At 44.4% G+C, this 17,183-nt stretch overlaps 1 long non-coding RNA gene across 1 annotated transcript in view; it reads left to right on the top strand.

Annotated features, from left to right (window-relative positions):
- Positions 1 to 17,183, top strand: part of LOC131720995 (uncharacterized) — a 30,249-nt gene that overhangs the window by 9,651 nt on the left and 3,415 nt on the right. Inside the window, exon 2 of the long non-coding RNA XR_009319803.1 lies at positions 3,638 to 3,725. This is a non-coding gene — a long non-coding RNA (uncharacterized LOC131720995). The remainder of the gene's footprint in view (positions 1 to 3,637; positions 3,726 to 17,183) is intronic.

The following is a 17,183-nucleotide window of genomic DNA, read 5'->3' as shown; positions in this document are numbered from 1 at the left end:
GCCCGGCCGCAGAGGTCGAGAAGAGGGCCAACACCCGCACCCCAGTTTGTCCTGACTCCCTGCCTCGCTTCGCCCAAGGATGCCTGCCTCGCTTCGCCCAAGGATGCCTGCCTCGCTTCGCCCAAGGATGCCTGCCTCGCTTCGCCCAAGGATGCCTGCCACGCTTCGCCCAAGGATGCTCGCCACGCTTCGCCCAAGGATGTCTGTCTGGCATCGCCTGGGGTTGCCAGCCGCTCCGCATCGCCTGGGGTTGCCAGCCGCTCCGCATCGCCTGGGGCTGCCTGTTCCGCATCGCCTGGGGCTGCCTTTTGCTCCACACAGGGTGCAGGGTGCGAGGGCGGACACCAGGGAGTCCTCGTAGTTTTCGGCTAACGCCACGGCCTGCTCCAGCGTCGTGGGGTTATGCCGGCGTACCCACGCCTGCGTCTCAGCCCTGACCACATGGCAGAATTGTTCCATCACAATGGCCTCCCCCATCTGAATCCCGGTTTTCTGACTAGGCCGTGGCGTTAGCCGAAAACTACGAGGACTCCCTGGTGTCCGCCCTCGCACCCTGCACCCTGTGTGGAGCAAAAGGCAGCCCCAGGCGATGCGGAACAGGCAGCCCCAGGCGATGCGGAGCGGCTGGCAACCCCAGGCGATGCCAGACAGACATCCTTGGGCGAAGCGTGGCGAGCATCCTTGGGCGAAGCGTGGCAGGCATCCTTGGGCGAAGCGAGGCAGGCATCCTTGGGCGAAGCGAGGCAGGCATCCTTGGGCGAAGCGAGGCAGGCATCCTTGGGCGAAGCGAGGCAGGCATCCTTGGGCGAAGCGAGGCAGGGAGTCAGGACAAACTGGGGTGCGGGTGTTGGCCCTCTTCTCGACCTCTGCGGCCGGGCGGTTCTTCCCCGTGCTTCCCTCCTCGTTTCTCTCTCTCTCTCTCTCTCTCTCTCTCTCTCTCTCTCTCTCTCTCTCTCTCACACGCACTGTACCTTGCCAGAAGGAACAGAACCCCGGGCCACGCCCCCTTTTGTACGCCCCGTCCCGTCCCCATTGGTCAGCGAGGGCAACCGCCGTCAGCCAATGCGTGATTGCCACTGCGCTTCCCGACCGGGTCTGTGACGTTGCGCACCGCGGCTCTGCCTGCTCCTCCTCCCCAGTGCCCTCACCGGTCGGAAGGGAGATCTAAAACAAGAATTCACTCTCTCTTTGTCACAATCGTCCATTCAGGACTTGGGCTACAGTGAAGGAAGATCACCTGCTATCAGGTCTCACACTGAGACAGCTGGTCAACTTTCTAGAGAGAAAGGGCTTGAGGTTAAGTGATCAGAAGCTGTACTGTAAATCACCAAACGCTGATAGTTTTTTGCTTTTCTGCTTTTTTTTTTTGCTTTCTTGCTTTAAAATGAGATTAGTGGGAGTGGAATGGATTGCTTATTTGGGGGTGCCCCCCCCCCCACCGCCTGACAGACTCTGCTTATCTAGTATTCCCCGCCCCCATCACCTCACATGACTGTAGTCTATGGATTGTTTGTTCCTCTCTCTCATGAGCCTTTGGTTTTACAATCTGGGATCTTCTTTTCTAGCCTCCCACCCTCCCATGTTTTGAATGACAGGATCCCATTGTAAAGCCTTCTTGGCTGAGCTGGGCCAGCAAGCTATACTAAATGTGTACCGTATGCCTAGTCTGAGGACAATGGTTCTCAAACTCGGGTTAATATAGTTTAGACTGCCACTCAGCAACCTCTGAAAAGCACATGTGTGGCACTGAATTTCAACAAAAAAGAAAAATTCTGCCATTTTGATGAGTTTCTCCAGCAGCCATCAAAATACGATTGAACATTTAAACAGAGTAAAATCATAGGTAAGAACATAAGAACATAAGAAAGTTTACAAACGAGAGGAGGCCATTCGGCCCATCTTGCTTGTTTTGTTGTTAGTAGCTTATTGATCCCAGAATCTCATCAAGCAGCTTCTTGAAGGATCCCAGGGTGTCAGCTTCAACAACATTACTGGAGAGTTGGTTCCAGACCCTCACAATTCTCTGTGTAAAAAAGTGCCTCCTATTTTCTGTTCTGAATGCCCCTTTATCTAATCTCCATTTGTGACCCCTGGTCCTTGTTTCTTTTTTCAGGTCAAAAAAGTCTCCTGGGTCGACACTGTCTATACCTTTTAGGATCTTGAATGCTTGAATCAGATCACCGTGTAGTTTTCTTTGTTCAAGACTGAATAGATTCAATTCTTTTAGCCTGTCTGCATACGACAGGCCTTTTAAACCCGGGATAATTCTGGTTGCTCTTCTTTGCACTCTTTCTAGAGCAGCAATATCCTTTTTGTAACAAGGTGGCCAGAATTGAACACAATATTCTAGATGAGGTCTTACTAATGCATTGTAAAGTTTTAACATTACTTCCCTTGATTTAAATTCAACACCTCACAATATATCCGAGCATCTTGTTGGTTTTTTTATAGCTTCCCCACATTGTTTGGATGAAGACATGGTAGTAGTAAAATCACAGGCAGGGAAATCATCTTTGGTACAAGCAGGTCAACCTGTTCTGTGATGACATGGAGCTGCAGAGTGTCAGAGTGATCTGTACTGGTTACCTGCCCAGCTGAACTTTACTTGATGATTAAAACATCAATCTGACCAGTGGAAGGGTTTTGCAGGATGTTTTTTAATGTAGTCTCAGGATTTTGTACCATATGGAACAGGTAAATGACAAGCTGGAAATGTAGCCTATAAGTGACGGCCAAAAATGTTATATCTCACCTTTACCGGAACTACCATAGTATTATTTGTTTATTTAGCAGACGCCTTTATCCAAGGCGACTTACAGAGACTAGGTTATGTGAACTATGCATAAGCTGCAGAGTCACTTACAATTACTTCTCACCCGAAAGACAGAGCACAAGGAAGTTAAGTGACTTGCTCAGGTTCACACAATGAGTCCGTGGCTGAGGTGGGATTTGAACCGGGGACTTTCTGGTTACAAGCCCTTTTCTTTAACCACTGGACCACACAGCCTCCTAATATAGTGTATTTGAACATTGCTGTTGTTTGGAGAAATGAACTTGTCTGTTGCCAGGTTCTATTTTTTACCATGTTCATCGAATCCCATGTTAGATCACTTGTGCAATTTGAAGGTCATTTCTTTTGTTTGGCTTGTGTGGCAGGGCGGACCCTCTGCCCGTGTAAAGTGTGTGTGTGGGAATGTAAGGGTGGCAGGGATGGGGTTAAATCTGTCCCTGTCAGCAATCACAGGTGTGGCCTTTCCCCAGTTAGGTAACTGATGCTAATTGGGGAGTGGCCACATGTGTAAAAGGAGCCAGAAATCCTTGTTACAGTAGCGCGGTGCAGTAGCTAATTTTGAGCAGAAAATTAACTTGTAAGGCCCGTCTTTTCTTTCCAAGAAAATATAGAAAAATCTTACAAGTGTTTGACGAGGGCCGCAGACGACAGGGCCACACTTTGGGAACCCCTGTTCTAGACTCTTGTCCTTTACCTCACATGTAAGATAGCCTGTTTTTGATATATGTTGCATATACGCTAGCCTCCAAGTATTAGGATACTCTGTCCACCTTTTAACAACTTCTGCCCTGTCATTAAATAACCAGCCACTTACCCTAGGGACTGACATGCTTTCAAATGTTTCAGACTGGTAGCCATAAGAGGAAAGAGAGCTCCAGGGGGCAAGTGGTGTGGGCCAGATCCCAAGCAAGGCATCGTTCTACAGAATGAAAAGGTATGCTTGCCATAATGTTTCATTCATAGAGAAATACCCGACAGGTAAGATTAATGGAATTATTTCATTAGCTTGAACCCCTTTAATAGATATTGATGTGATACAGCCACCTGAAATGTCTTAAGAATATATAGAAGACAGAAACGGGATTGGGCACAAGTCGAGGGTGGGACAGAGAGGGACAATAGGGATTGGGAGTGTAAGGGACGTGGAGGAACATAGTATGTGATCAGTGCAGCCTGGGGCAAGACCATGGAGAGATTTGTACACAAAGGTAAGGAATTTGAACAGGCAACAACAATAGACAGGGAGCCAGTGTAACTGGAGGAGGAGAGGGGAGGTAGAGAAGAAGCGGGGGAGGTTGAATATGATACGGGCAGAGGCATTTTGAATTTGTTGTAATGGTGTAAAAGCATAGGAGGGGAGGCCAAGGAGGAGAGAATTACAGAAGTCAAGGCGAGTGAAAATGAGAGTGGACCAGGAGTTTAGTAGCAGAAAAGGAAATGGAGGGGCATATTTTGTGGATGTTGAATAGGTGCAAACAGCAGGTGATTGTTATGGCTGAGATATGGTCAGAAAAGGAGAGGGTAGAGTCGAAGATAACACCAAGGTTACAAGCAGAGAGAGAGATGGAATGAGGGACAAGGGAGGGAATGAGATGGTGGGGCAGGGTGGGGGAAAAGAGGGAGATGGGTTGATGAGGAGGTTTAGGTGCGCCATCCAAGACTGGATAGCAACCAAGCAAGCTGATATACGGGCGGCAAGGTCGGGGGTAAAAGAGGGGAACGAAAAGAAAATCTAGATGTCATCAGTAAAGAAATGATGGGGGAAGTTAAATGAGGAAATAAGAGCTTCAAGGGGTGAGATGTACAGGGAAAATAGCAAGGGTCCCAGGACAGAGCCCTAGGGGACACCGACAGTCAGAGGGGGGGGGGGGAGGTGAAGTGAGGCTGGGGTGATTGACTGTGTCAAAGGCAGAGGAAAGGTCAAGGAGAATGAGAATTGAGGAGAGGCCGACATGGGAGAAGTTGGCCAGATGATTCTGGACAGTGAGGAGGGCGGTCTCAGTGGAATGGGAGGGACGGAAGCCAGATTGAAATTGGGGGTAAAGGGAATTGACGGATATGTAATGTGATAGGCGTGAGTGGACTAACCACTCAAGGAGCTTTGAGAAATATGGGAGATGAGATTGGGCAGGCAGGGTCAAGAGAGGGTTTTTTTAACAGAGGGATGATGGTAGCTGATTTGAAGATGGTAGGACAGATACCAGTGGAGAGAGAGGAGTTAAAGAGGGAGACTAGGTAAGGGAGGATAAGAGGGAGGAGTGAGGGTATGAGGGAGGCAGGGACAGGGTCCAGGGGGGAAGAGGTAGGGTGGGGCTTGGCAATGGTGGAGGAGAGTTCAGGTAAGGATGTGGGGAGGAAAGCAGTAAAGAGGGCATTATGGGCAAGTGGAGGTGGAATGGGAAGCTGGGGTGGGGGCTAGTCTGGGGGAGATTTTGGTGGTGAAATAGTGAGAGGGATCACTAGCGATGAGGGTTGGGAGGGATGGAGATTTGGATGGAGTAGGGAGGAGGATGGAGTAGCTTATTGAGGGTTGAAAAAAGGTGACGGAGATGTGGGGCCAGAGCACTTATGAGGGTTAGGGAGTAATCGTGTTTGGCTAGTTCCAGAGTAGAGTGGAAATTGAAGAGGAGGGCGTGGTAGGGTTGGAAGTTCAAAGGTGAGGGGGAGGACTTCCAGAGTCGCTCAATCTGACGCAAGGAACGTCGTTCCATTTTAAGGTAAGACGTAAGCCAAGGTTGAGGAGGCCTAAGTGAAGGAGAATAAGGATGTGGGGGTGCTAGGGAGTTGAGGGAAGAAGATAATGCAGTAGATAGGGTGGCAGGGCTAAGTCCGGGTGAAGGGAGGAGAAATCAGAGGAAGCAACGAAGAAGAGAGGGAGATCAGGGAACCGGTGTTAAGGGTACGGAAATTACGGAGTGAGGGTGAAGGGGTGGAGGGAGGGGGAGGGGGTAAAGTAAGGGTAAGGGAGAGAAAAAATGGTCAGAGGGAGGTCAAGGGGCAGTTCTGATGGATGATGATGCCTTACAACCGGAAAGGAAGATAAGGTCAAGGGTATTACCAGATGTGTGAGTGGGGGGGGGGGGGGAGAAGCAGGAGGTTAAACAGGGCACGGCAGAAGCAATGGGTGAACAATGTAGGTGGAGGTTGGAATCACCTAGGAGAATGAAAGTGTGGGGGAGAGGGAGGAGAGGAGGCAGTCAAGATGGTCAAAGAATGAGGAGGGTGGCTGGGGGGACGATAGATGACAAGGAGGGTAGTGCGGTGAGGGGAGGCAAAGGAGGTAAGTTGGTACTCAAAAGAGGGGAGGTGGTAGTTACTGGGGGAGGAGGGCACAGTAGGCCAGTACCGCCACCGCTATACAACTTCTTGTGCTTATATTCAAATTAAATATAATTTGCATACAAATCATTAGCAGTAATTATGTAAACATTAACTGAAAAATAAAAGCGTAAGAAGACATTTTATTTGCGGTTACTTGTGATTTTGAAAACAGTTGTTAAAATGGATGCAGAACGAAAAATGTCTAATCCTACTTGCAGCTCAAAGAAAAAAATCCTCGCAATTACCTTCCTTCTTATATTAACTTTATTTCTTCTTACATTGGAAATAAGCATGATCCACGTACTCAGTGTGTCATTTATTGTGTAGTATTGGCTCACGAAAGGCTTAAGCCATCCAAATTGAAGAGGCATTTTGAGACACGGCATCCAGATTGCATCCAGAAGAAAGCTGATCAATGAACTAAACAGCAAGACTTTCTTAAAAAATCAGTCACTGTCTCAGAGAAGGCGCTGAATGTGTCCTACCTGGTTGCAATGCATATTGCATATTGCAAAAAACAAAAAACTGCACACAACTTCTGAGGAACTAATATTACCAGCGGTACTCGACATGTGCAGCAAAATCCTGGGTGCTAGTGCTGCAGAAAAGTTAAAAGTAATTCCACTGCTTTCTACACTGTGAAGCTCTGACCTGTAGAACATGTGTGATTGAACTTCATGATGTTGTAAATGCAGCAGTTAAGGTTGTGAACTATATTGAGACTGGTGCTTTAAATGCACGTTGCTTTTAAGGTTTGTACTGTGAATTAGCCAATCATGAACTGCACACTGAAATACATTGGCTTTCCTGTGGGAAGATGCTGCAGCATCTATTTGAGCTTTGAGAAGAGGTGCGTTCCTTCCTCACTGAAAAAAGCACCCCTTGCTGATTTTATTCAAGATAATAATTGGCTTCTTTAGCTGGCATGCCTTGCAGATTTATCCACTTACCTAAACTAATTACATTTAGCAATGCAGGGAAAATGTGGTAATATTTTGAGCAGCACTGCAAAATTGAGGCATTCAAAGTAAAGCTGCAACTGTGGCAGAAACAAATGACAGAATGTCGTTCTGAAATGTTCCCACTTCTGTCTGAATGTATTGAAAAGACCGAGGAGTTTGATGTCTGCATTACCAAAGAGTAATTGACCAGCATTTAAAAGCCCTTTATGATAAGCTTCAGGACTACTTTCCTAGAAACCCACATGATGAGTATGGCTGCTGATTCTTTTGCGGTGGATGTAGCAAATCTCTCTATGCCATACAAACTGGAGTCACAGCTCATCGATCTGTCAGTAAAAGGTACATTTAACAATTTACCTCTGAAGAAGGTGTGGCTCCTTGCTGTAGGCAAATACCCAGAACTCGCTGGTAAGGCAGTTTCAATTTTACTGCCATCCACCACCACCTATCTGTGTGAAGCAGTATTTTCAGTTGTGACCATGTATGTAACGTGTAGTGTAGTAAGTGTCAGGTGTGACTGACTGGCCTAATCTTTGACAGGTTGTCGGTATGTTTGCAGTGCTTGGTGTTGATTTGAAAATTAAAACTGGTATTCAACACAATTTTAAATTGGTATGTTAGTTTAATACCATTTTATACTAATAATTAATAAAAGCAAACATTTTAGCAACCTGTAAAACTATCAAAGTCTGAATGCTTATATAGTGTAGTGTAGTTACATATAAATGAAACGTCGCTTTTTTGATTGGTTAAGTATTTATGTTGAAACACTGAATAGTGAATGATTGTGAGTCATGGGTTCACTATTTCTGTATTCATTTGGGTTGCCAATCAAACAGTTTGGGAAACACTTTTCCAGTCATTCCAACTGTCGTCTGAAAGGAGAGGTTTAGTAGTGTAGAGAACACAGCACTTTCACATGTGCAGGGATAGCGGTCTCTAGATTGACGCGGGGGTCTAGCTCATCCCTCAATTCAGCTATTAGGTCTAGGATGACCTGCTGAGTGAGACGATAGCGCTTTAGCACCGCATCCTCCGGCATCCCAAACAAAGTGACCCTGGGATTGAATATGCAGGGTTTTCTTCGTCTTGCCTTTCTCCTCCGAAAGTGTTCCTGCCTCTCCTCAACAAGAGCAAAGTGTCGCTGCATCAGGAAGTGTACCACAGCAGCCATCCTGAAGCCAATGACAGGTCTCTGCAGGTGTGTGCTTTTATACAGCTCTTAGTTACTCACTTCTACAATGGTTTGCACCTTGTAAGAAGAGGTGTAAAGTTTTTGGAGGGTCAGCAAATGCCTATTTGCCAGGCAAAATCCTCACATCACATTATAATGTTTGTGCCCGCCTAGTATCCAGATCCCACCCAATTCCATGCTGCTTTCTTCATTTGAGTGCAAATTTGATAGCGGGTGCAGAACGCCAGGTGAACACCATTCTTTACATTTTTAGCGACTGGTAACATCAGACTTTATGGCTGCTAAACACGATTTACGGCAACATTATGGGGGGCTTGCACCCACAAATCACTTTGAGTGTATCCTTACATCACCCCCTTAATGTCCTTTTCCACCCGGGACATAGATGCTTTATGTCTTCCTTGCGTCTGCCAGGAAAGAGACCATTTTTCTCAAGACACAGAGATTGCATTAATTAGTCCAGTTACAATACTAATACACTTTCAGGTATTCATATTCAGGGGATATGCACCACAGCAGTATAGACAGATCATTTACTTTTCATAAGTCTCGCATTTCCCACGAACATGCAACACACTGTTCAGCAATCAGCTACGAAGATAGGATGAAAGAACTGAATCTATTTAGATAAAACAAAGAATAACACCGTGTAACAATTTTTTTTTTTTTGGTTCCTGGGTAGTAAGTGTTATTTCCTAATTGCTTATGCCTCAAAAGTATAGAAAATGGCTATTATTCCCCACAAACTTTGCTTTTGTGACCAGGACAGTGATATTTTGAAATTTACCTATTTTCCAGAACATTCCAGATAGATTCAGTGCTGAGTAAACTTGGAGTAACTTCTAGAACTTTCTAGAACTTTCCAGTAATATAAATAGTAGTATAAATACAGGGGCCTTAAGCCCACCAGTTCAGTTTAGTTCCAGCTGCCTAAGTGGATACATATCTGCATTTTTCTGAGATGGCATCAAGGTCATAGGAGACCTCAAAATGGTGGCATTCCTGATGGGTCTCCAAGGCGGTTTTACCAAGTTTCCCTGCTATCTTTGCCTTTGGGACAGCAGGGACACCAAGGCGCACTACCACAGGCGGGACTGGCCACAGCGGACCGAGTTCTCTGTGGGGAGAAACAACGTCAAGTGGGAGCCACTGATGGACCCCCAGAAGGTGCTGATGCCACCACTGCACATCAAATTGGGCCTTATGAAACAATTTGTCAGAGCTCTAGATAAGGAGTCGGCAGCCTTCAAGTACCTTCAAGACTTCTTCCCTAAGCTGTCTGAGGCAAAGGTCAAAGCCGGTGTCTTCGTCGGACCACAGATAAAGAAGATCCTGGAGTGCAATGAATTCCCCAAGAAGCTCACTAGTAAGGAGAAAGCGGCTTGGAACAGCTTTGTCGCAGTGGTTCGGGGCTTCCTGGGCAATCACAAGGCCGAAATCTATGTGGAGCTGGTTGAGACTCTGGTGAAGAACTACGGCACAATGGGCTGTAGGATGTCCCTTAAAGTCCATATCCTTGATGCTCATCTTGATAAATTCAAGGAGAACATGGGAGCGTACTCGGAGGAGCAAGGCGAGCGCTTCCACCAGGATATACTGGACTTTGAACGCCGCTACCAAGGACAGTATAACGAGAACATGATGGGAGACTACATTTGGGGGCTGATTCGTGAAAGTGATTTACAGTATATCGTAAATCTCGAAAAACTACTCACTTCTAAATCTTTTGTAGTCATTTTTGTATTACTTTAGTATAAATACATGTTAATTTGGATTCATATGTTGTTTTTTTCTGACTTTATGTGAACGAAAAGACACAAATTCGCCCGTTTTCTCATTGGAAATAGGTAAATTTCAAAATATCACTGTCCTGGTCACAAAAGCAAAGTTTGTGGGGAATAATAGCCATTTTCTATACTTTTGAGGCATAAGCAATTAGGAAATAACACTTACTACCCAGGAACAAAAACTGTGTTACATAGTGTAATTATGGGGGACTGTGAATGTGAGAGAATGAATTTGAACTGTAAATCTACCTCCCGACCTGCAAGGGTGTGAAGCAGTTCTTGAATTATGGGACAAAATGTAGGAGGACCCTAAAATGTGAGCCCGAAGTGACTGTTAGCACAGCCAATCAATGTGTTCCTCTTCACATATACGAACTCCAGTATGTAATCACAATATTCCAGGACGCACTATTGATACAAAATCAACATATTTGTCATATTTGATTTTTTTATGCTTACATTTTTTCTTCAAGGAAAGAAAGCGAGTCAACACAGTAAATATTGTATTATTAATTACCATTGACTTAATTTAATATAGTCCTTTTTTAGCTTGTATAACTGACCTTTGTCTTGGTCATAAGAGCCAACTCGTGATGTACAATGAAAAAGACAACAAAACTTAGACGGGGAGAAATGAAAAAATAAATCAAATAAAGCTTTGATAATGGGTGGAGTCTTCTCATGGAAATTCTGCTACGGGGCGCCCGTTTAACCTGTAAGGGGGTGCCTTTACAGAGGGTGGCAATGCTGTCGGTCGTGTGTGCACTCGAGCAGTGGTGACGCTGGCAGTGGCAATACTGGTGGTGGGAAGTCAGACGGGAGCAAAACACCATTTAATGCCCATACTTCCAGCAGGCACAGCACCCCTGCCACCTATATGGGGGAAGGGCGGCTGGGAAGACTGCCGGTGCGTTTGGGACGGCAGCACTTCCCTCTCCGACACTGACAACCAGCACAACAACAACTCCTAGAACGGCGCTGTGAGCCTTCTTATAGGCTTCGTCCGCCCCCTTATACAAATGAATACCAGGCTTCAGACACATCCCATTGGCCCGCAGCCGCACACCAGGACCAATGGGCACAGACAGACAAACAACAACCAATGAAGATGCACAGATAACAACCAATGAGAACAGACCAGGGCAGACAAACAAACAGCAGCTCACATGGTACAGGAATACACAAACAAAGGTAAGCAATGGTGGAATACAGCGGGGAGGGAATAACACACAGAGCATGCAAACACAAACAGACAGCAGGGAATACGGCACATAAACACACATGCACGGATCACTAGAATATGAAATGATCAAAATAAGTACAAGAAATGCAGTCGGCAAGTGTATGCTAATAAACTATAATAATAAATAAACTAACTGACCAACTAAACAAACTGATGACAAACTAAATTAACAAAGCCCCCTATACATGCTGCAGCGGCTCAAACAGTAATTATGAATACGGGAGCACTATTCAAGACAAGCATACATTAACACATTAACACAGCACCCCTACACACGTTCAGAAATGCAGCACCAGCTGTAGATTCATTCTAAATACAGGAGCTGTATTCATGGCAGTCGCAGAAGTGGAAGATGAAGCCCTTCAGTTAGTTTTTACTTCTACTTTACTTTTAAGAAGACGACATCGTCTAAACATGCTTATATGCAGGAAATCCACCTCAAACAACTGTGTTTCTGCAAAAATACTTCTCGGGTCAACTGGACGCTGACAATGTGTTGATCGGGTGATAATCTAGCAAAAGGGTTCAGTCGAGCAACCAGCTTTCACCTAAATGAATGACCAACCAAGCATTTGTATGATTTTGCTAGTCACTGCAATTTATTAATTTTATACAAGTAGGTATTTAAGAAAAAAAAACTTTCGGAGCAGTTTTTATCACCCGATGCGGTCCAGTCCAGTCTTCTTAATCACGACTCTTCGCGAGAAATTAAAACTCCCGCTCACTTGTACAGTCTCTTGCTGCATACATTGCCATTCATACTGCAGTTTGATTGGTTGCATCTCCAGTCATTCATACTGCCCGTGGCCAAAACAGCAGTTTGATTGGCAGTAAGAGGATGTGTATGCTGTCATGTACACTGCAGAAAGCGCATTCACATCCACAACGCCCGCCCCGCAAATATTTGAAATACAAAGCGTGTAAAAGTAAAGCTAATTCAGTGGTGTTGTTAACTGTCTTACTTATGTTGCCAAAAACTGACTTTCCCCACAAAATATAAAAACAAGAAATATCCATCAAGATAGAAAATCCTCCCCCAGCAAACACATTTCTAGCATCCCTGATGAGAAGTAAGGGGGCCCCGGCCCCTGCCCCCTGTAATTCGAGCGCTGTGGCTAAATAAGGTTGGTGGTACGCCTTCCCAGGGATGGGCCACTAGATGGTAGGACGGAACCCATCCATCTTAGTGAAATGGCGTAGCTGTAAGACTGCGCAGCACACAGGAATATCCCCTAGAAAGTGTTCTGAGCATCAGATGATTCTTAATGGTTAGGTTTAGGGTTAGTTATTGGGTTAGGGTTAGGTTTTAGGGCAGGGGATGCTTAAGGTTAGAGTTGGAGTTGGGTTAGGGACAGGGTGGCTTGATTTCGTAGAGTTGCCGAGCTCTGGAAGTGAAAGGTGGGAGTAAATGCCTACGAATCATCTGATGCCCTCGGGACACTTTCTAGGGGATATTCCTTTACATTGTGTAAGACAACAGCTCTATTGTGATCAGCTGGGTTGCACATGGCGATTGGATAGAGCGTGATGCCGTACTGATCACAGGAAGGAGTTTAGCAATACAAAGGGGACACAGCTATGTAAGTACGACCCCTTTACGCTGGGACAGTGAGAAGCCGGAGCGCTGTTGTTTTGTTTTTGCAGGCAAGTACTGATTGGGAGCTGAAGCCTCAGAGCCAGCATGACCACCCGGATCATCTGTGACTGCCCCTCCACTTACACACCCTTCACCCCCGTGTGTACACCCCGGGACTGTTTTATGATTTCTGGGACCTCAAGCCCACCATTTCATCCCTCATACCATTGCTAGTAGAGGGGACAGTTTAATAAAGCAGACCATTGGAAATACACCCTCTGTTGTGGACATTGTATCCTTACCGCCCCTCTCACATCCTGACAGGGACATGATTAAATTCTCTAAAATCTTAAAGGAGTTGACATTGTTAACCCAAACCAATACTAAGCGCAATACATAAACCTGGACCAGAGGAAACATGTTAAGTGGAGATAGACTTAGGACAGAGGGAAGGAGACACTTCTTCACACAGAGTGGTGAGGGTATGGAATGGATTGCCTAGTCATGATGTTGAGACAGAATGACTTGACTCCTTTAAGACCCAAATTGAGTTCTGAGATCAATCAGCTTCCAGAGCTAGATGGTCAGAATGGCCTCCTCTCGTTGGTATATTTTGATGTTCTAATAAACATGTACATGTAGTAAACTATTTAATTATTCTTATCTCACTATATATTATAAAGATATATATTATATGGGTTGCTATAAGATACAAGCTGCTCTGACCTGGGGGGGGTAAATACCAGCTGCAAGGTACAGTATGTCACGCAGTTTATCACATGAATTGTATCTCTAATGTTTCATAATTTTGTACCTAACTATAAATGATTAAAATCCGGTAATATAGTACAAGGTGTAAGATACAAGCTGATTTCACCCACTGTGTTTGAACTTGGTCAGTCTTTATTCATATGCTATTGATGATTTATATTCCCTTTATCTTTTCTATCTCTAATTCCATTGTGCCACAAGCTTGCTCCTTGTTCAGGTAATGAACTTAAGATATGTCAGGAGTCCTATAGGAATTGAAAAATATTGAATATGTAAGCATACTTTGTGAAATGTACCACTTGACATTACAAAGCCAACTTGTGGCAACCCCTCTGAACTTCGCATGCCCTATCATCCTAATCAGCCGACTCCTGAGGGTGCCATTGGGAAAGACTTGACTCTTACAGCCTGAGGGTCCAAAGGTCGTTCCTGTTGACAAGTGCGGCTTAAAGCCGGGAACATGTTTCTGCTGTAGACGGGTATTTTGAATAATTTTAACCCACATGTTAATAAATGTTGAATTTAAAAACACAGAACATTTGTACCTGTTCATGGTGTATTGGAATATAAAAAGCTAAATTCTTGAAGCTATTTGATTTTTAAAGGTACCCAAGGCTGCATTTGTATCTGCAATCAGAAAAAGATGCCTTTAACGTTCATTAGTAATGGCTTTCACTTCAAAACATTTGAACAGTAACTGCTAACGAAAAGTGGCCCTTTATTAGTGGTTTCCAAAACAGTATCTTGGTAAACTGGAAGGAAATCGACCCTCCTTTATTTGTTCACACTGCAATATTAGACAATATCAGCTCTCAGACACAGTGTTTTGATATGTTTAAGTTTACAACTCCATTGGTATTGTTCACATACTAATGTATTACTTATTTGTAAGAAACTAGCTACTGTATGTGTTTGTTTATTGTACCTGTATATGAACTGTATTTATTCCAGATTTATATATCTTTGTTGTAAATAAATCTTATCAGTGTTCTTGCCTCCTGCACTAGTTGAATAAAGCCTCTGCCTGTGTCATTGTAAACACCAGCTCTGTAAACAAACAGCAGTGACTCGCTCTTCCTCAGCTCCACGTGGCTGTCCACACAAACACACAGCAGCACTGCAGCACTGCACAACACAGGCCCAGCCAAGCAGCCTCCATCCACACAGGCTTAAAGAGAAGCCATTAGGATCTGCACAGGAAACAGAACTCGGGTGATTTGATGAACCCTACCCTGCCAGGGATTCATCACGGCTGGATTTTATTAGAGCATTTCACAATACTGGTGAATCTTCATGAAGTGCATCAGCAACCTGTTTTTAGGGCTAATCCACTGTGAATGTGCTCAATGCAATCCAGGGGTTTGTCAGTGCTGTAAAAGCCTCTCATAAACTCCAGGGGTGGCTTATCATGGTGGGATACAAGCTAGTCAATCCCTTAGTGTTTTATTAACAGAGCAAATATGAACATAACAAAATTAACATTTGTATAATTGTTCGTTAGTTTTTCTGTTATATGCCTGTAATATAATTAGGGCTTCTGAGTTTCAGTTTTAACTGATAAAAACCGATAAAGCACCCTCAATACAAAAAAATGAAATCGGTTTATAGCCAATAAACCCCGGAAAAACACTGAAAACGGTTATTCAATTCACATTGACTCCACCCCTTCCCATTTAAAAAAAATACTACTACTAAAAAACAAAAACATACTATCTTTCCCAGTGCAGTGGGGTAAATGATTTGTACTGAATGCATTGAACCCACACCAAGTACTGACTGGCAGCAAATTCCTACATTTCTATTGGAAAAGGCTTGGATTTAAAGCTATATTACAGTTAGATAGTGAGAATTTAAAACAACAAATGCCTAGACACACAAAAACCCCAGAAGAATGTGCCTGTGACCGTAAGGATTTCGTTGTGGAAGACAGCAAAGGAAAGAAGTACTGTGCAAGTACTGTTGAGTTACGAAACATATTGTGACAGAAAAGAATGGCCAGGCATTTTGGAAAGTAACCAAAACAATACGTTCATACAATATATAAAAAGCGAAAGCCCTGAAAAAAAAAGATTTACATAAAACTCGAAAATAGCTAAAAATAAGCACCGAAAAATGAAATTAATAAAAACTGAAAAACAGAAGCCCTAAATATAATATAGGGCCTAGTCACACTTGGTCCTTTTGGGTAGTTGTTTGCAACTGAGTGCTTTTTTTTCATTGTATGTACAATCATTTTTCGTGAAATACAATCATTTTGAGGCTCTAGTACAATATTTTCATTTTTCAGATTTGCCAACACTGATGCAGTTCACAGACTGTGGCTGTCTTGTAATTCCTGCAGGATAGTACCATATAGACATGTGACTGCATAGCCTGATTCTACACAGTGTGATTCATGCACCAGCAGCCAATCACAGGTATCACAGAACTCTGCAGTGGTGGCCTCATCAGACTTTCATTCCACGCTCTGTGACTAGGGCACTTTGTCTTGTTTTTTTTCCTTTTCAATGTATTCGTTCTCTTCAGGGATGTGCTGTTCAGTCTCCATGTCTCCTGTCCTGGATGAGCTCTTTCTCTTCAGGGATGTGCTGTTCAATCTCCATGTCTCCTGTCCTGGATGAGCTCTTTCTCTTCAGGGATGTGCTGTTCAGTCTCCATGTCTCCTCTCCTGGATGAGCTCTTTCTCTTCAGGGATGTGCTGTTCAATTTCCATGTCTCCTGTCCTGGATGAGCTCTTTCTCTTCAGGGATGTGCTGTTCAGTCTCCATGTCTCCTGTCCTGGATGAGCTCTTTCTCTTCAGGGATGTGCTGTTCAGTCTCCATGTCTCCTGTCCTGGATGAGCTCTTTCTCTTCAGGGATGTGCTGTTCAGTCTCCATGTCTCAAGCCTGTCCTGGATGAGCTCTTTCTCTTCAGGGATGTGCTGTTCAGTCCCCATGTCTCAAGTCTGTCCTGGATGAGCTCTTTCTCTTCAGGGATGTGCTGTTCAGTCTCCATGTCTCAAGTCTGTCCTGGATGAGCTCTTTCTCTTCAATGCTGTTCTGTCTCCTGGATGAGAGGGACCTTGTTTTCTCTGAGGGATGAGAGAGCTATTCAGTCTCATAAGAATATAAGAAAGTTTACAAACGAGAGGAGGCCATTCAGCCCAGCTTGCTTGTTTTGTTGTTAGTAGCTTATTGACCCCAGAATCTCATCAAGCAGCTTTTTGAAGAATCCCAGGGTGTCAGCTTCAACAACATTACTGGGGAGTTGGTTCCAGACCCTCACAATTCTCTTTGCAAAAAAGTGCCACCTATTTTTTGTTCTGAATGCCCCTTTATCTAATTTCCATTTGTGACCCCTGGTCCTTGTTTCTTTTTTCAGGTCAAAAAAGTCCCCTGGGTCGACATTGTATACCTTTTAGGATTTTTAATGCTTGAATCAGATCACCACGTAGTCTTCTTTGTTCAAGACTGAATAGATTCAATTATTATTATTATTATTATTTATTTCTTAGCAGACGCCCTTATCCAGGGTGACTTACAATTGTTACAAGATA

Source organism: Acipenser ruthenus, chromosome 46, assembly GCF_902713425.1.
Source record: "Acipenser ruthenus chromosome 46, fAciRut3.2 maternal haplotype, whole genome shotgun sequence".
NCBI classification, from domain to species: Eukaryota; Metazoa; Chordata; class Actinopteri; order Acipenseriformes; family Acipenseridae; genus Acipenser; species Acipenser ruthenus.
Note: the sequence above shows the minus strand (reverse complement) of the source record. Positions and strands in the feature narration are given on the sequence as shown.